At 45.8% G+C, this 15,563-nt stretch overlaps 5 non-coding genes across 5 annotated transcripts; all 5 read left to right on the top strand.

Moving 5' to 3' along the window:
• The first annotated feature begins 42 nt into the window (after positions 1–42).
• Positions 43–114, top strand: Trnat-agu (transfer RNA threonine (anticodon AGU)). The gene has a single exon. It is a non-coding gene; the product is annotated as a tRNA-Thr (tRNA).
• A 1,452-nt stretch (positions 115–1,566) lies between these two features.
• On the top strand, positions 1,567–1,638 carry Trnat-agu (transfer RNA threonine (anticodon AGU)). The gene has a single exon. It is a non-coding gene; the product is annotated as a tRNA-Thr (tRNA).
• Positions 1,639–3,091: 1,453 nt separating this feature from the next.
• Trnat-agu (transfer RNA threonine (anticodon AGU)) lies at positions 3,092–3,163 on the top strand. Its single transcript has one exon. It is a non-coding gene; the product is annotated as a tRNA-Thr (tRNA).
• A 2,778-nt stretch (positions 3,164–5,941) lies between these two features.
• Positions 5,942–6,013, top strand: Trnat-agu (transfer RNA threonine (anticodon AGU)). Its single transcript has one exon. It is a non-coding gene; the product is annotated as a tRNA-Thr (tRNA).
• Positions 6,014–7,464: 1,451 nt separating this feature from the next.
• Positions 7,465–7,536, top strand: Trnat-agu (transfer RNA threonine (anticodon AGU)). The gene has a single exon. It is a non-coding gene; the product is annotated as a tRNA-Thr (tRNA).
• The last annotated feature ends 8,027 nt before the right edge of the window (positions 7,537–15,563 follow it).

Here is a 15,563-nt window from a genome sequence, read left to right on the forward strand (position 1 = left end):
ACGACCGTAAGGATGAAGTACGCAAAAGTACCGCTAGGCCGCGCCTCTTTAGCTCAGTGGCAGAGCACTGGTCTAGTAAACCAGGGGTCGTGAGTTCGATCCTCACAGGAGGCAGACGAATTTTGGATATCAGTTGCGCGTCGTGGCCTTATAGCAAACAGTATCTGGGATGACTAACAATTAGCGAGAGGCGTTTTATTAAGAATTACTCTCAGATGTGATTAAGGCGAATGGCGCAGATAAAGCATTTGCCAAAGCGGTACAGCATAAGGTGGGATGGGACAGTCTGAAATATATTTTATAGATGTATTTCTCACATATCTCAGAGCCTTCCGCGGTCGTCGTCATCGTCGTCGTCGTCGTCGTCGCCGCCGCCGCCGCCACTTCTGCAGAAGTAGCAAATGGACATCGTAGCAAATGCGGCGAGGGACGCCCTGCCTTACATTTCCGAATGCACAAAGTGTGTGGTTTAGTTTCCCAGTCTATATTTGGTAGGTCTCGTAGCAGGTTGAATGTGTCAAATGGGTGGGAAAGAGCAAGGGGCAGCGTCTGTGTAGAACGAAAACACAACTCCTCATTGGTGTGAGCGTTTTGAGATGAGTCGTATATAAGTTCCACTTGTTTGTCTGTGACCGTGTGGCCTAATGGATAATGCGTCGGACTTCGTATCCGAAGATTGCGTGTTTGATTCCTCTCTCGGTCGTGTTTTTCCAGATATGAAAAAGAAACATACCGTTTTAGTGCAGCACTTGAGCAGTACGAACCCGTGTGAACGTTGCTGTTGACCATTTTCTGCTTGGAGATGCTCTTGAGCATGAAACACGCACAACAAGACCGGTGTTAACTAGCGAATTGGTTTGCATATTGCCGTCGCCGCGTGTTTTTGACTGGCACTTGCACATCTAAAATAGCGTCGGAAAGTAACTCGTTCGGCTTATGAGTCACATCAAGTATGTGTGTTAATTTTGACGAAACTAGCTCTGCAGGTTGTCATGCAATTCTGTTACCTCTCAGAAATGATTATGAAATAAAAGTGAACTACGTGACGAGTGTGACGTTAGGAAAACATTAGGCAACATGGGGAGGTTCTGTATGGGACCAATCAACCCAAACGAGTACTGTGTGACGTGCTAACCGGCATATACTCACCGACTCAGCGCGGCTAGCTCAGTCGGTAGAACATAAGGCTCTTAATCCCAGGGTCGTGGGTTCGAGCCCCATGTGGGAGGAACGGAATTTTGTTCCTCTGCAGATGTAACTTACCGTTTTTCTGATTAACGTGATGTAATGGAAATAGCAACTTTAAACTTTGCCTACGTCTCCGTCAGTCGCTACGAAACTGTATTTGAAGGTGAAGGTGATTTTGTAGACATGTGTGAAAGACATGTTCTGAAATGCAAGTGGTGTTATTTGGAGAGCACTTCCTTTACGTGTCAGATGTGTAGGCAAGCAGTAATGGGTCGCCATAGCTGCAAATATTAGACGGTAATATGAAGTGTTGTCAGCTGAAGTCTGATGATCCAGACGACCGTAAGGATGAAGTACGCTAAAGTACCGCTAGGCCGCGCCTCTTTAGCTCAGTGGCAGAGCACTGGTCTAGTAAACCAGGGGTCGTGAGTTCGATCCTCATAGGAGGCAGACGAATTTTGGATATCAGTTGCGCGTTGTGGCCTTATAGCAAACAGTATCTGGGATGACTAACAATTAGCGAGAGGCGTTTTATTAAGAATTACTCTCAGATGTGATTAAGGCGAATGGCGCAGATAAAGCATTTGCCAAAGCGGTACAGCATAAGGTGGGATGGGACAGTCTGAAATATATTTTATAGATGTATTTCTCACATATCTCAGAGCCTTCCGCGGTTGTCGTCGTCGTCGTCGTCGTCGTCATCGTCGTCGCCGCCGCCACTTCTGCAGAAGTAGCAAATGGACATCGTAGCAAATGCGGCGAGGGACGCCCTGCCTTACATTTCCGAATGCACAAAGTGTGTGGTTTAGTTTCCCAGTCTATATTTGGTAGGTCTCGTAGCAGGTTGAATGTATCAAATGGGTGGGAAAGAGCAAGGGGCAGCGTCTGTGTAGAACGAAAACACAACTCCTCAGAGGTGTGAGCGTTTCGAGATGAGTCGTATATAAGTTCCACTTGTTTGTCAGTGACCGTGTGGCCTAATGGTCAAGGCGTCGGACTTCGTATCCGAAGATTGCGTGTTTGATTCCTCTCTCGGTCGTGTTTTTCCAGATCTGAAAAAGAAACATACCATTTTAGTGCAGCACTTGAGCAGTACGAAACCGTGTGAACGTTGCTGTTGACCATTTTCTGCTTGGAGATGCTCTTGAGCTTGAAACACGCACAACAAGACCGGTGTTAACTAGCGAATTGGTTTGCATATTGCCGTCGCCACGTGTTTTTGACTGGCACTTGCACATCTAAAATAACGTCGGAAAGTAACTCGTTCGGCTTATGAGTCACATCAAGTATGTGTGTTAATTTTGACGAAACTAGCTCTGCAGGTTGTCATGCAATTCTGTTACCTCTCAGAAATGATTATGAAATAAAAGTGAACTACGTGACGAGTGTGACGTTAGGAAAACATTAGGCAACATGGGGAGGTTCTGTATGGGACCAATCAACCCAAACGAGTACTGTGTGACGTGCTAACCGGCATATACTCACCGAGGCAGCGCGGCTAGCTCAGTCGGTAGAACATAAGGCTCTTAATCCCAGGGTCGTGGGTTCGAGCCCCACGTGGGGAGGAACGGAATTTTGTTCCTCTTCAGATGTAACTTACCGTTTTTCTGATTAACGTGATGTAATGGAAATAGCAACTTTAAACTTTGCCTACGTCTCCGTCAGTCGCTACGAAACTGTATTTGAAGGTGAAGGTGATTTTGTAGACATGTGTGAAAGACATGTTCTGAAATGCAAGTGGTGTTATTTGGAGAGCACTTCCTTTACGTGTCAGATGTGTAGGCAAGCAGTAATGGGTCGCCATAGCTGCAAATATTAGACGGTAATATGAAGTGTTGTCAGCTGAAGTCTGATGATCCAGACGACCGTAAGGATGAAGTACGCAAAAGTACCGCTAGGCCGCGCCTCTTTAGGTCAGTGGCAGAGCACTTGTCTAGTAAACCAGGGGTCGTGAGTTCGATCCTCACAGGAGGCAGACGAATTTTGGATATCAGTTGCGCGTCGTGGCCTTATAGCAAACAGTATCTGGGATGACTAACAATTAGCGAGAGGCGTTTTATTAAGAATTACTCTCAGATGTGATTAAGGCGAATGGCGCAGATAAAGCATTTGCCAAAGCGGTACAGCATAAGTCTGAAATATATTTTATACGAGGGTCGGTCAAAAAGTAATGCCTCCCATTTTTTTCTACTTAAAAAAATTAAGTTAAGTGAAAAATCTGAATTTGGCGCCATTCCTCAAACCTTCTTCTGCAATCCACTGCAGTAGTAACTTTCTGTGTCAACAGGTGGCAGCACAGCAGAAGTTTGTAAGATGGCCGACATCGATGTTCGTTTGAGACAGCGTTGTGTGATTGAATTCTTGAATGCAGAAGGTGAAACGCCCATACGCATTCATGAAAGACTGAAGAAGGTGTATGGTGTTGTGACAGTGGATGTCAGCACTGTTAGACGATGGGTTCGTCGTTGTAAGGAAGCTGAAGGGCAAACACCGTTGACTGACGAAAAGCGGAGCGGCAGGCCGGTGAGTGCAGTGACTCCACACAACATTCAGCAAGTTGATGACATCATTCGTGGTGACCGTCGGGTGACTGCAGATGAAGTGTGTCGCATTATTTCTCTTAGTAAAGGCAGTGTGATCACGATTATTAAACAATTGGGGTACTCAAAAGTTTGTGCACGGTGGGTTCCAAGAATGTTAACCAATCAGAATAAAGAGGCAAGGAAAACAATAGCCCCCCAACACTTGCAGCGCTTCCGTTTGGAGGGAGATGAGTTTCTGAAAAAAATTGTGACCGGGGACGAAACATGGGTGCATTTTTTTGAACCCGAATCAAAGAGGCAGTCAATGGAGTGGCGTCACACAAGCTCGCCGAGGAAGAAAAAATTCAAAACTGTGCGATCGGCAGGGAAAGTTATGGCAACAGTTTTCTGGGATACAGAGGGTGTGATTCTGGTTGATTTTTTGGAGCAGGGATGCACAATAAATTCTGTTCAATACGTCACAACCCTCAAAAAACTTAAAGCACGTCTTCAGCGAGTTCGCCCAACAAAATCAATGGCAGATGTTCTTCTTTTGCATGACAATGCAAGACCACACACCAGTCGTCACACCTCTGACGAGATTGTCAAAATTGGATGGGAAGTTTTGCCTCATCCCCCATACAGCCCTGACCTGGCACCATCAGACTTCCATCTGTTCGAGCCACTAAAAGAAGCTCATCGTGGGATTCATTTTGAAGATGAGGAGGCCGTCAAAACATCCGTGCGTCAATGGCTTAGGAAGCAGAGCTGTGATTTTTACGGTGCTGGGATACATGCCCTTGTTCAAAGATGGACCAAAACTGTAGAGATGGGCGGAGATTACATTGAAAAATGACAAAATGATCCTCAATGTTGTGGTTTTCAACCTATGTAATTGCATTTAAATTTCCTGACAATTAAACGTAGAAAAAAAATAGGAGGCATTACTTTTTGACTGACCCTCGTAGATGTATTTCTCACATATCTCAGAGCCTTCCGCGGTTGTCGTCGTCGTCGTCGTCGTCATCGTCGTCGTCGCCGCCGCCACTTCTGCAGAAGTAGCAAATGGACATCGTAGCAAATGCGGCGAGGGACGCCCTGCCTTACATTTCCGAATGCACAAAGTGTGTGGTTTAGTTTCCCAGTCTATATTTGGTAGGTCTCGTAGCAGGTTGAATGTATCAAATGGGTGGGAAAGAGCAAGGGGCAGCGTCTGTGTAGAACGAAAACACAACTCCTCAGAGGTGTGAGCGTTTCGAGATGAGTCGTATATAAGTTCCACTTGTTTGTCAGTGACCGTGTGGCCTAATGGTCAAGGCGTCGGACTTCGTATCCGAAGATTGCGTGTTTGATTCCTCTCTCGGTCGTGTTTTTCCAGATCTGAAAAAGAAACATACCATTTTAGTGCAGCACTTGAGCAGTACGAAACCGTGTGAACGTTGCTGTTGACCATTTTCTGCTTGGAGATGCTCTTGAGCTTGAAACACGCACAACAAGACCGGTGTTAACTAGCGAATTGGTTTGCATATTGCCGTCGCCGCGTGTTTTTGACTGGCACTTGCACATCTAAAATAACGTCGGAAAGTAACTCGTTCGGCTTATGAGTCACATCAAGTATGTGTGTTAATTTTGACGAAACTAGCTCTGCAGGTTGTCATGCAATTCTGTTACCTCTCAGAAATGATTATGAAATAAAAGTGAACTACGTGACGAGTGTGACGTTAGGAAAACATTAGGCAACATGGGGAGGTTCTGTATGGGACCAATCAACCCAAACGAGTACTGTGTGACGTGCTAACCGGCATATACTCACCGAGGCAGCGCGGCTAGCTCAGTCGGTAGAACATAAGGCTCTTAATCCCAGGGTCGTGGGTTCGAGCCCCACGTGGGGAGGAACGGAATTTTGTTCCTCTGCAGATGTAACTTACCGTTTTTCTGATTAACGTGATGTAATGGAAATAGCAACTTTAAACTTTGCCTACGTCTCCGTCAGTCGCTACGAAACTGTATTTGAAGGTGAAGGTGATTTTGTAGACATGTGTGAAAGACATGTTCTGAAATGCAAGTGGTGTTATTTGGAGAGCACTTCCTTTACGTGTCAGATGTGTAGGCAAGCAGTAATGGGTCGCCATAGCTGCAAATATTAGACGGTAATATGAAGTGTTGTCAGCTGAAGTCTGATGATCCAGACGACCGTAAGGATGAAGTACGCAAAAGTACCGCTAGGCCGCGCCTCTTTAGCTCAGTGGCAGAGCACTGGTCTAGTAAACCAGGGGTCGTGAGTTCGATCCTCACAGGAGGCAGACGAATTTTGGATATCAGTTGCGCGTCGTGGCCTTATAGCAAACAGTATCTGGGATGACTAACAATTAGCGAGAGGCGTTTTATTAAGAATTACTCTCAGATGTGATTAAGGCGAATGGCGCAGATAAAGCATTTGCCAAAGCGGTACAGCATAAGTCTGAAATATATTTTATAGATGTATTTCTCACATATCTCAGAGCCTTCCGCGGTTGTCGTCGTCGTCGTCGTCGTCGTCGTCGTCGTCATCGTCGTCGTCGCCGCCGCCACTTCTGCAGAAGTAGCAAATGGACATCGTAGCAAATGCGGCGAGGGACGCCCTGCCTTACATTTCCGAATGCACAAAGTGTGTGGTTTAGTTTCCCAGTCTATATTTGGTAGGTCTCGTAGCAGGTTGAATGTATCAAATGGGTGGGAAAGAGCAAGGGGCAGCGTCTGTGTAGAACGAAAACACAACTCCTCAGAGGTGTGAGCGTTTCGAGATGAGTCGTATATAAGTTCCCCTTGTTTGTCAGTGACCGTGTGGCCTAATGGTCAAGGCGTCGGACTTCGTATCCGAAGATTGCGTGTTTGATTCCTCTCTCGGTCGTGTTTTTCCAGATCTGAAAAAGAAACATACCATTTTAGTGCAGCACTTGAGCAGTACGAAACCGTGTGAATGTTGCTGTTGACCATTTTCTGCTTGGAGATGCTCTTCAGCTTAAAACACGCACAACAAGACCGGTGTTAACTAGCGAATTGGTTTGCATATTGCCGTCGCCGCGTGTTTTTGACTGGCACTTGCACATCTAAAATAACGTCGGAAAGTAACTCGTTCGGCTTATGAGTCACATCAAGTATGTGTGTTAATTTTGACGAAACTAGCTCTGCAGGTTGTCATGCAATTCTGTTACCTCTCAGAAATGATTATGAAATAAAAGTGAACTACGTGACGAGTGTGACGTTAGGAAAACATTAGGCAACATGGGGAGGTTCTGTATGGGACCAATCAACCCAAACGAGTACTGTGTGACGTGCTAACCGGCATATACTCACCGAGGCAGCGCTGCTAGCTCAGTCGGTAGAACATAAGGCTCTTAATCCCAGGGTCGTGGGTTCGAGCCCCACGTGGGGAGGAACGGAATTTTGTTCCTCTGCAGATGTAATTTACCGTTTTTCTGATTAACGTGATGTAATGGAAATAGCAACTTTAAACTTTGCCTACGTCTCCGTCAGTCGCTACGAAACTGTATTTGAAGGTGAAGGTGATTTTGTAGACATGTGTGAAAGACATGTTCTGAAATGCAAGTGGTGTTATTTGGAGAGCACTTCGTTTACGCGTCAGATGTGTAGCCAAGCAGTAATGGGTCGCCATAGCTGCAAATATTAGACGGTAATATGAAGTGTTGTCAGCTGAAGTCTGATGATCCAGACGACCGTAAGGATGAAATACGCAAAAGTACCGCTAGGCCGCGCCTCTTTAGCTCAGTGGCAGAGCACTGGTCTAGTAAACCAGGGGTCGTGAGTTCGATCCTCACAGGAGGCAGACGAATTTTGGATATCAGTTGCGCGTCGTGGCCTTATAGCAAACAGTATCTGGGATGACTAACAATTAGCGAGAGGCGTTTTATTAAGAATTACTCTCAGATGTGATTAAGGCGAATGGCGCAGATAAAGCATTTGCCAAAGCGGTACAGCATAAGGTGGGATGGGACTGTCTGAAAAATATTTTATAGATGTATTTCTCACATATCTCAGAGCCTTCCGCGGTTGTCGTCGTCGTCGTCGTCGTCGTCGTCGTCGTCGTCGTCGTCGTCGTCGCCGCCGCCGCCGCCACTTCTGCAGAAGTAGCAAATGGACATCGTAGCAAATGCGGCGAGGGACGCCCTGCCTTACATTTCCGAATGCACAAAGTGTGTGGTTTAGTTTCCCAGTCTATATTTGGTAGGTCTCGTAGCAGGTTGAATGTATCAAATGGTGGGAAAGAGCAAGGGGCAGCGTCTGTGTAGAACGAAAACACAACTCCTCAGTGGTGTGAGCGTTTTGAGATGAGTCGTATATAAGTTCCACTTGTTTGTCAGTGACCGTGTGGCCTAATGGATCAGTTGCGAGTCAGCCGCCGAGCGGGACGGACGTGTGGCGGAGCTGGACGTCTGGCTGTAGTAAACACAGGCTGAGTCGCTGCGTTTGAGGTTAGTGGTGCTGCTAAGCCGCTATTCGTGTTGCACTTGTATTCATGAAGTTCTAGAATGAATAGGTCGAATTATTTGAGGAAAGACACAATCAAGTTTACTTTCGATCGAAATTTCGTTCGACCTAAAGCATTTGAAATTAAAGCATGATTTATCGAAAAAGTATTGATTAACGGTGATGATGTTGTCGGAGTTTATCTCTCGTTTGTGACAAATGCTGTGTATCTGAAGATGAAAAGTCCAGAATTATGTAGTTCCATTGTGGATCGTTGCGGAGGTAGCGTGAAGTTTAATCATTCTGATGGGAATGTGAGTGACGTTGCTGTTAGTCATGCTGGGTACGGGATTCGTACGATCAGAGTGTTTGAGCTCCCTTTTGAAATTCCGCCCGAAGAACTTAATGTTGCCCTTCGGCCTTATGGCAGAATTATTTCCAATGTGGCAGAAAGGTGGTCTGAAGCTCATATGTTTCCTGTCTTGAACGGCGTAAGGCAAATTAAGATTGAATTACAGAAGCATGTCCCCTCTTATCTTAATATTTGTGGGTATCGTGCTTTGATTATCTATGATGGGCAACCGCGGACTTGCGCTTTATGCAATTCCACGGAACATATTCGTGCAGAATGTTCACGGAGGCGTGTCCCGCAGTTACCGCGTGACGAGATGCAGAGTTCCGGCCCTGTTGTTGGTATGAAGTTGTCATACGCTGCCGCTGCTGACTTCCGCAGCCGAGGCGAGTCGGTGCCGCCTGTGCGCGGGGAGCCTGCTGCCTCGCGGGCGGTTGTCGATGATACTCCGGCTTCCAGCTCTAGATTTGCGGATGGTCTGCCGATCAGCTCCGCGCCCCTCGAATCTATGCCGACGCCAACTTTTTCCAACTCTCCCACTGTGGTTGCTCGTTCTTCCGCGGACTCGGCCGAAGATCCCCAAATACCCGCAACGGAGGTTTCCTTGCGTCGTCAGGATTCCCACCAACGTGAGGATATTGCCACTAGCTTCCGAGGAGTGGACGCTCCAGGCATCCACTCTGCGGGAACTATGAACGAAGATAGCAATCTGGACATTGGTTTCACGTTGGCGCCCACAGAAGACACTTGCGTCAAGGAAACCACAACGAGCGATAGTGTAGAATTGGAGACTGGGTTGCTACCAGTGGGAGCCATGGAAAAAGATGCGCCTCCTTCTGCCGTTGTGGAATGCGATACGCGGACTTTTGTCCGAAAAAAAGGAACAGGCGACGTCAGACGTATCATCCGGTACTTCTCCTGACAGGTCGCAAACTTCATCTCCTGCTAGATCGCCGAAGAGATCTTCGAAGAAAGGCAAGAAGAGGAGATTGGCACACAAAGCAGCAGAGAGTTTAGCTCCTGCATTGCGGGAAAAGTTAAAACATTTAAGGGATAATGAACGACTACGAGAACAATGCCCAGTAGCACGAGTTAACGAGTGTACTGAAGCGGAGATGAGTCGTGCCGATGCAGATGATCTTCAACAACAACCTCACGCACCGCTTGGCGTCGCAGGTTTGCAGACCGGCACTACTATGGATTTAGACCGAACTGTCTCAGGAAAAGGACTTGATTGGACCGATGCCCAAGAAGATCGCACCGACCACGGAATGGAGATGGACCTGACACATGCTAGTGGCATTTAATTTTTTTTTTTTTAATGTCTATTTTTCTTTCTGACAGACAGAATGGAATGGTACAGACGTGACTCTGCATGGGGTATACTTCATTAGCCAATTTCTTTTACCTGCACCTATGCCAACGGAACTGACATATAATGTGACCACGATCAATATAAATCGGATTCGCAGTGAAACGAAAGTCGCTTCTTTAAAAGATTTCCTTTACCAGTCGGATACTGATATAGCCCTCCTACAGGAATTTAATGTCCACAACTTTTATGTCCCAGGTTTTCAAGAGATTTTAAATATTGCACCGGAAGCCACATGTGGGACTGCGATCCTTGTCAAAGATGGTATTGATGTGAAGGATATCTGTCTGTTAGAAAATGGGAGGGGCATCAGTTGTAAAATTTTTACTACTACTGTTTTAAATGTATATGTCCCCTCTGGTAACAACGCTAGAGATGATAGGGCTAATTTTTTTAAGAACGATATGGTCTATTTACTTAAGGGGAATCCGGCGGAAGCTTTAATCGGTGGTGACTTTAATTGTGTACTTCACAAAAAGGATCAGCGACCAAATTTTAGCTTCTCCAGGGAACTGGCGGCTTTGGTGACAAACATGAAGTGGACAGACGTGTGGGAAAGCAAATACCCCACGTTAGTCAAATTTACGTACATCAGTAGTCGCTCGCAAAGCAGAATAGACAGAATATACGTCACAGCAAACCTGGAAAATAAAATCAGTAGTATCGAAGTAATTCCCACTACCTTTTCGGACCATCTCGCAGTGAAATGCAGCATTCGGTTTCAGAAGCAAGGAACGTATTGGGGTCGCCCCTTATGGAAGCTGAATACCCATATGTTGTTCGAGGGTGCCCTATCAAGAACAGTAGCGGAGGTATGGCAGGCTGCTCTACGTATGCGCCATAAATACAGCTCTCGCCTTGCGTGGTGGACCTCATGTGCTAAAAAGAAATTGAGATCATCCCTAATAGCTTACGGGAGGGAGCGAGCGATGTGGTCTCGCAATACCGTTGAATTTTACTATACATGCTTAAGGGAACTATCAGCTCAGCAGATGACTGATGAGGTTTTCATTGAAATAAAGAAGATCAAGGCTCACCTCATAAGTCTCAAGCGACAACAGCTGGAGGGTTTAAAAATTAAATCTCGTGTCCCGACAACGGTGGAGGACGAAAACGCATCGCTGTACCACTTACTCGAACATGAAAGAAATAGAAGACGAGCGTTTATTGCTTGTCTTAGAGTGGGCGATAACCGGGTGCTGACGGAACACTCTGACATTTTAAATGCAGTTTATGGATTTTATCGTACGTTATATACTGATACCCGGTATAATCTAGACTGTGCGAACGATTTGCTACGAACTACAGGTATCGACAACGTTATCAATGACGAGGACAATGTGTCCCTTACCACTGCGATCACATGTGAGGAGGTGTTTGATATACTTAAATATTCGCCTACCCGTAAGTCCCCAGGGCCTGATGGCTTGCCTGTAGAGTTTTATTGTAAATTTTGGCCTCTCATCGGTAATCAATTCACAGAAGTGATAAATGAAGTGTTGCAAGGTGTTACTGTTCCACGCGAGTTCAAAGAAAGCGTAACTGTGCTAATACCAAAGGGAAGGAACGCGGCAGTTAAAGATCTCAATCAATTGAGACCAATATGTTTGATGAACTCGGATTATAAAATAATTGCACGTGTACTGAAGGAAAGACTGAGACCTCTAATGGAGAAGATCATAGATGACCACCAAACCTGTCTCTCGGGGCGGAATATTTTTAAAACTGTTTGTGAATATAGGGATGTCTCTGCAATTTTTGCAACGTCATCCTCACCAGGAGGCCTTGCCTTTATCGACTTCTCAAAGGCTTTTGACAGGGTCAACCACTTATTTTTGTTCAGAACGTTGACCTATGTGGGTTTTAGTCAACATTTTGTGCAAGTTTTAATTAACATTGTTGAAGGCATCCAAACACAAGTGTCTGTAAATGGGCATTTCACTCCACCCATTGAAATTCGCAACGGCGTCCCGCAGGGAAGTCCTTTGTCAATGCTCCTGTATGTTGTTGCACTGGAGCCTTTACTAAGGAGACTCGATGTCGATCTTGAGGGCATCACGATATCTGGCGTTAACAACGTCACCAATGCATATGCTGATGACGTTGGAGTGGTTATTCGTAGTAACGAAGATTTAGAGAAATTAACTACGAATATTCAGATCTTTTTGTGAAGCTACAGGCGCTAGGGTTAACGAGGTGAAGAGTTCGTTTTTAAATCTTAAAGGTCTTCAAGATGCCCGTTTGGAATGGGCACGCTCCGTCGATCGTCACACCGCTCTGGGTGTCACCTTTTACCGATGTCCGCTTCAGACCATGACCTACAATTGGAAGAAAGTACTGGATACAATCAGAGGAGCCACAATACTCAATCAGACCAGACATCTGAACATTAAACAACGAATCAGAATAATTAATTGGTCCATTTTATCAAAAGCTATATATATAGGTCAAATATTGCCAGTTTCGAAACCCATTGCCAAACGTATAATGAGTATCATTTGCCGATTTATATGGACAGGGAATATTTTTAGAGTAGCAGTCGGTACAGTTACGTTACCTTCCGCTGAAGGTGGCCTAGGTTTAACAGATATATGGCGGAAGACTACGGCGTTATATATAAAGAGGACCCTACAAATTATAGAAAAACATCCACATAGTATTACAGCCAGGCTGTATCGACTCCTACAGCCAGAAAATTTACGTCCACCCATAAATATAGGCGGAATTAATTATAAATTGAAATATATTCGCCAGTTCTTTTTAGAGATTAGCTACATGGACAGTATTGTCACGAATCCACAATCAAGGAATTGCAGGAAATTAATGGAACTCTTAACAACGAAAGAACATGTCAACAAAATGGAGTGCAGATATCCCGACAAAGACTGGAAAAGAATTTGGAAAAATATTAGTAATCGTGAACTGTCTTCCGACATTCAGGCAACCTGGTACCGAGTTGTTAATAACGTAGTTTCCACTAACGAAAAGTTGCACTCCATTGGTCTTAGTGACACGATTGTGTGCACCCGATGTGACGCAGTTGACACATTGATCCACCGCTTTCTCTGTGGCGGATACGCCGAAATATGGAGGGGACTCCAACGGCGGGTAGCCTTTATAACCAGAACTGTTAGTACTGAGATCAATGTTGAAAAATTACTCTTCCCCGATGGTGTTTTCTTCCCTGTCCAGAAAACCAATGCTGTGTTGTGGTTGTTTGGCAATTATGTACATTACGTTATATCTGAACACGGCAATGACCGTGTTTTAGAATACGAATTATACGAACGAGCAAAATATTATCAGATATGTACGCGCAGGGACCACAAAAAAACTTTTGGTAACATGTTACACATTCTGTTTCAGAGACAAGGGATTGGATAAACATCTTAATAGCCCTCGTCTACGAAAAATGTAGTCACAGGCCAAAGTAGGGGATCGCTGTTGAGGGTGAAGTACGGTGGGGACTTCGTGTGCCCCAGGGCCGCTACGGTAGCCGTGAAGGCCTCGGACAGAACCCCGAAACGGCACTGCGGCTTCACACTTACTGCTGGATGAACCCCATATCTCCAGCAACTACTTTCATCTATGATGATTTTCCAGGATCTCGGTAATATCGGAAGGTGATTTCGTTGCACACAATGCAGTGGAAGCTTCTTGCACGTGTTCCTCAGTTACAATCTTTCTATTTTTGTTTAATTTTTTTCAGTATGAAGCAAGAGTGACAATTTATTAATTCCCAAGAAGCCTTAATTTTTCAATTTTCAGTTCTACGGAGGAGAAGCCTCACATGGCGAAGAAGCCAAACATCATTTCATTTCCCTAACTGTCACAGTAAATTTGAAAAAAAAATCAGTCGATATAGCATAGAAGCTCGCCGAAGAAGGCATAAAAGGAGAGCGAATGGATGGGCTGTGTGGGGAGAAGGGAGGCCCAAAAGAAAAAAACTAACAAAAAAAGAAAAAAAAATGGATAAGGCGTCGGACGTCGTATCCGAAGATTGCGTGTTTGATTCCTCTCTCGGTCGTGTTTTTCCAGATCTGAAAAAGAAACATACCGTTTTAGTGTAGCACTTGAGCAGTACGAAACCGTGTGAATGTTGCTGTTGACCATTTTCTGCTTGGAGATGCTCTTCAGCTTAAAACACGCACAACAAGGCCGGTGTTAACTAGCGAATTGGTTTGCATATTGCCGTCGCCGCGTGTTTTTGACTGGCACTTGCACATCTAAAATAACGTCGGAAAGTAACTCGTTCGGCTTATGAGTCACATCAAGTATGTGTGTTAATTTTGACGAAACTAGCTCTGCAGGTTGTCATGCAATTCTGTTACCTGTCAGAAATGATTATGAAATAAAAGTGAACTACGTGACGAGTGTGACGTTAGGAAAACATTAGGCAACATGGAGAGGTTCTGTATGGGACCAATCAACCCAAACGAGTACTGTGTGACGTGCTAACCGGCATATACTCACCGAGGCAGCGCGGCTAGCTCAGTCAGTCGAGGCGCGGCCGTCGTGCAGGTCGGACGTGCCTGGAGCGTTGTTTACGTGCTCAGCTGCGGCCTGCGGTGCGGCACGTGGTGAGTCGAGGGCCGTTGCGGCGCGCAATCATCTTGTTTGTAACGAATAGAACCTAACATGGATCACCCAGAGCGGAAAGATACTTTGAAGTTTATGTTTGATGGAAGTTTTTCTCGACCGAAATATTACGAAGTCGAACGATTTCTCGATGAAGACGTAAAATTGCCTCCCACCGATATCATTGGTATCCATTTGTCTATTGTCAGTAGCACAGTTTATATCAAATTGCGTGACCCAGAATTGTGCGACAAAATCATCGATTCATGTGGCGGTACCTATAAATTTCGACACAGTGACGGGAATGTTGGTGAGGTGACTGTTGTCCACGCTGGTCTTGGTATTCGTACCGTCAGGATTTTCGAGTTGCCTTTTGAAATCTCGGCTGAACAAATTAATGCTTCTATTAAGTCCTACGGCAAAATTATCAGTAACATTGCCGAAAAGTGGGCCCCGTTCCATAAGTACCCTGTTTTGAACGGTGTGCGGCAAATTAAGATCGAATTGCAACGGCATATTCCGTCCTACCTAACGATTTGTGGATATAGGGCGATAATCATATATGAGGCACAGCCTCGTACATGTTCAGGCTGTAATTCCACGGGACACGTCCGGGCACAGTGCATCCAACGACGTGTAACGCAGCTGCCTGCGGGTGAACTGGGCCCTCCCCCGCAACCGACAATATTACCGACTACTCATGTAGCGGCGGTCCGTGCAAATACACCCACTGCGTCGGCTGCGGAAGTCGGACTTAGTGTGGCCGATGTTACGAATGACGGAGATGTACCTATGGAAATCTCTACCGCTCAGGAAACCTTGCCGGTCGCTGGCTTACCTGCCGCGGTGCCCCGTGACGCCTCACGTGAGGAAGCCAGGGTTGACGTTGTGGAGGCGGCCACTACCGCCACTGACAGCCAGCAAGAGACAGAGACTCTTCCTCTTCCTTTAAAGAATGCGGAAGCCTCTGTCAGTGGGTCCTCCCCGAAAAAGCACAAGAAACGTCGGATCGCTCGTCCGGCGGCAGCTCAATCGGCACCTCCCTTGCGTGAAAAGGCCAAACACGCGGGCCGCATGATCTGTG

The sequence above is a fragment of the Schistocerca gregaria genome, chromosome 4 (assembly GCF_023897955.1).
Source record: "Schistocerca gregaria isolate iqSchGreg1 chromosome 4, iqSchGreg1.2, whole genome shotgun sequence".
Lineage (NCBI taxonomy): Eukaryota > Metazoa > Arthropoda > Insecta > Orthoptera > Acrididae > Schistocerca > Schistocerca gregaria.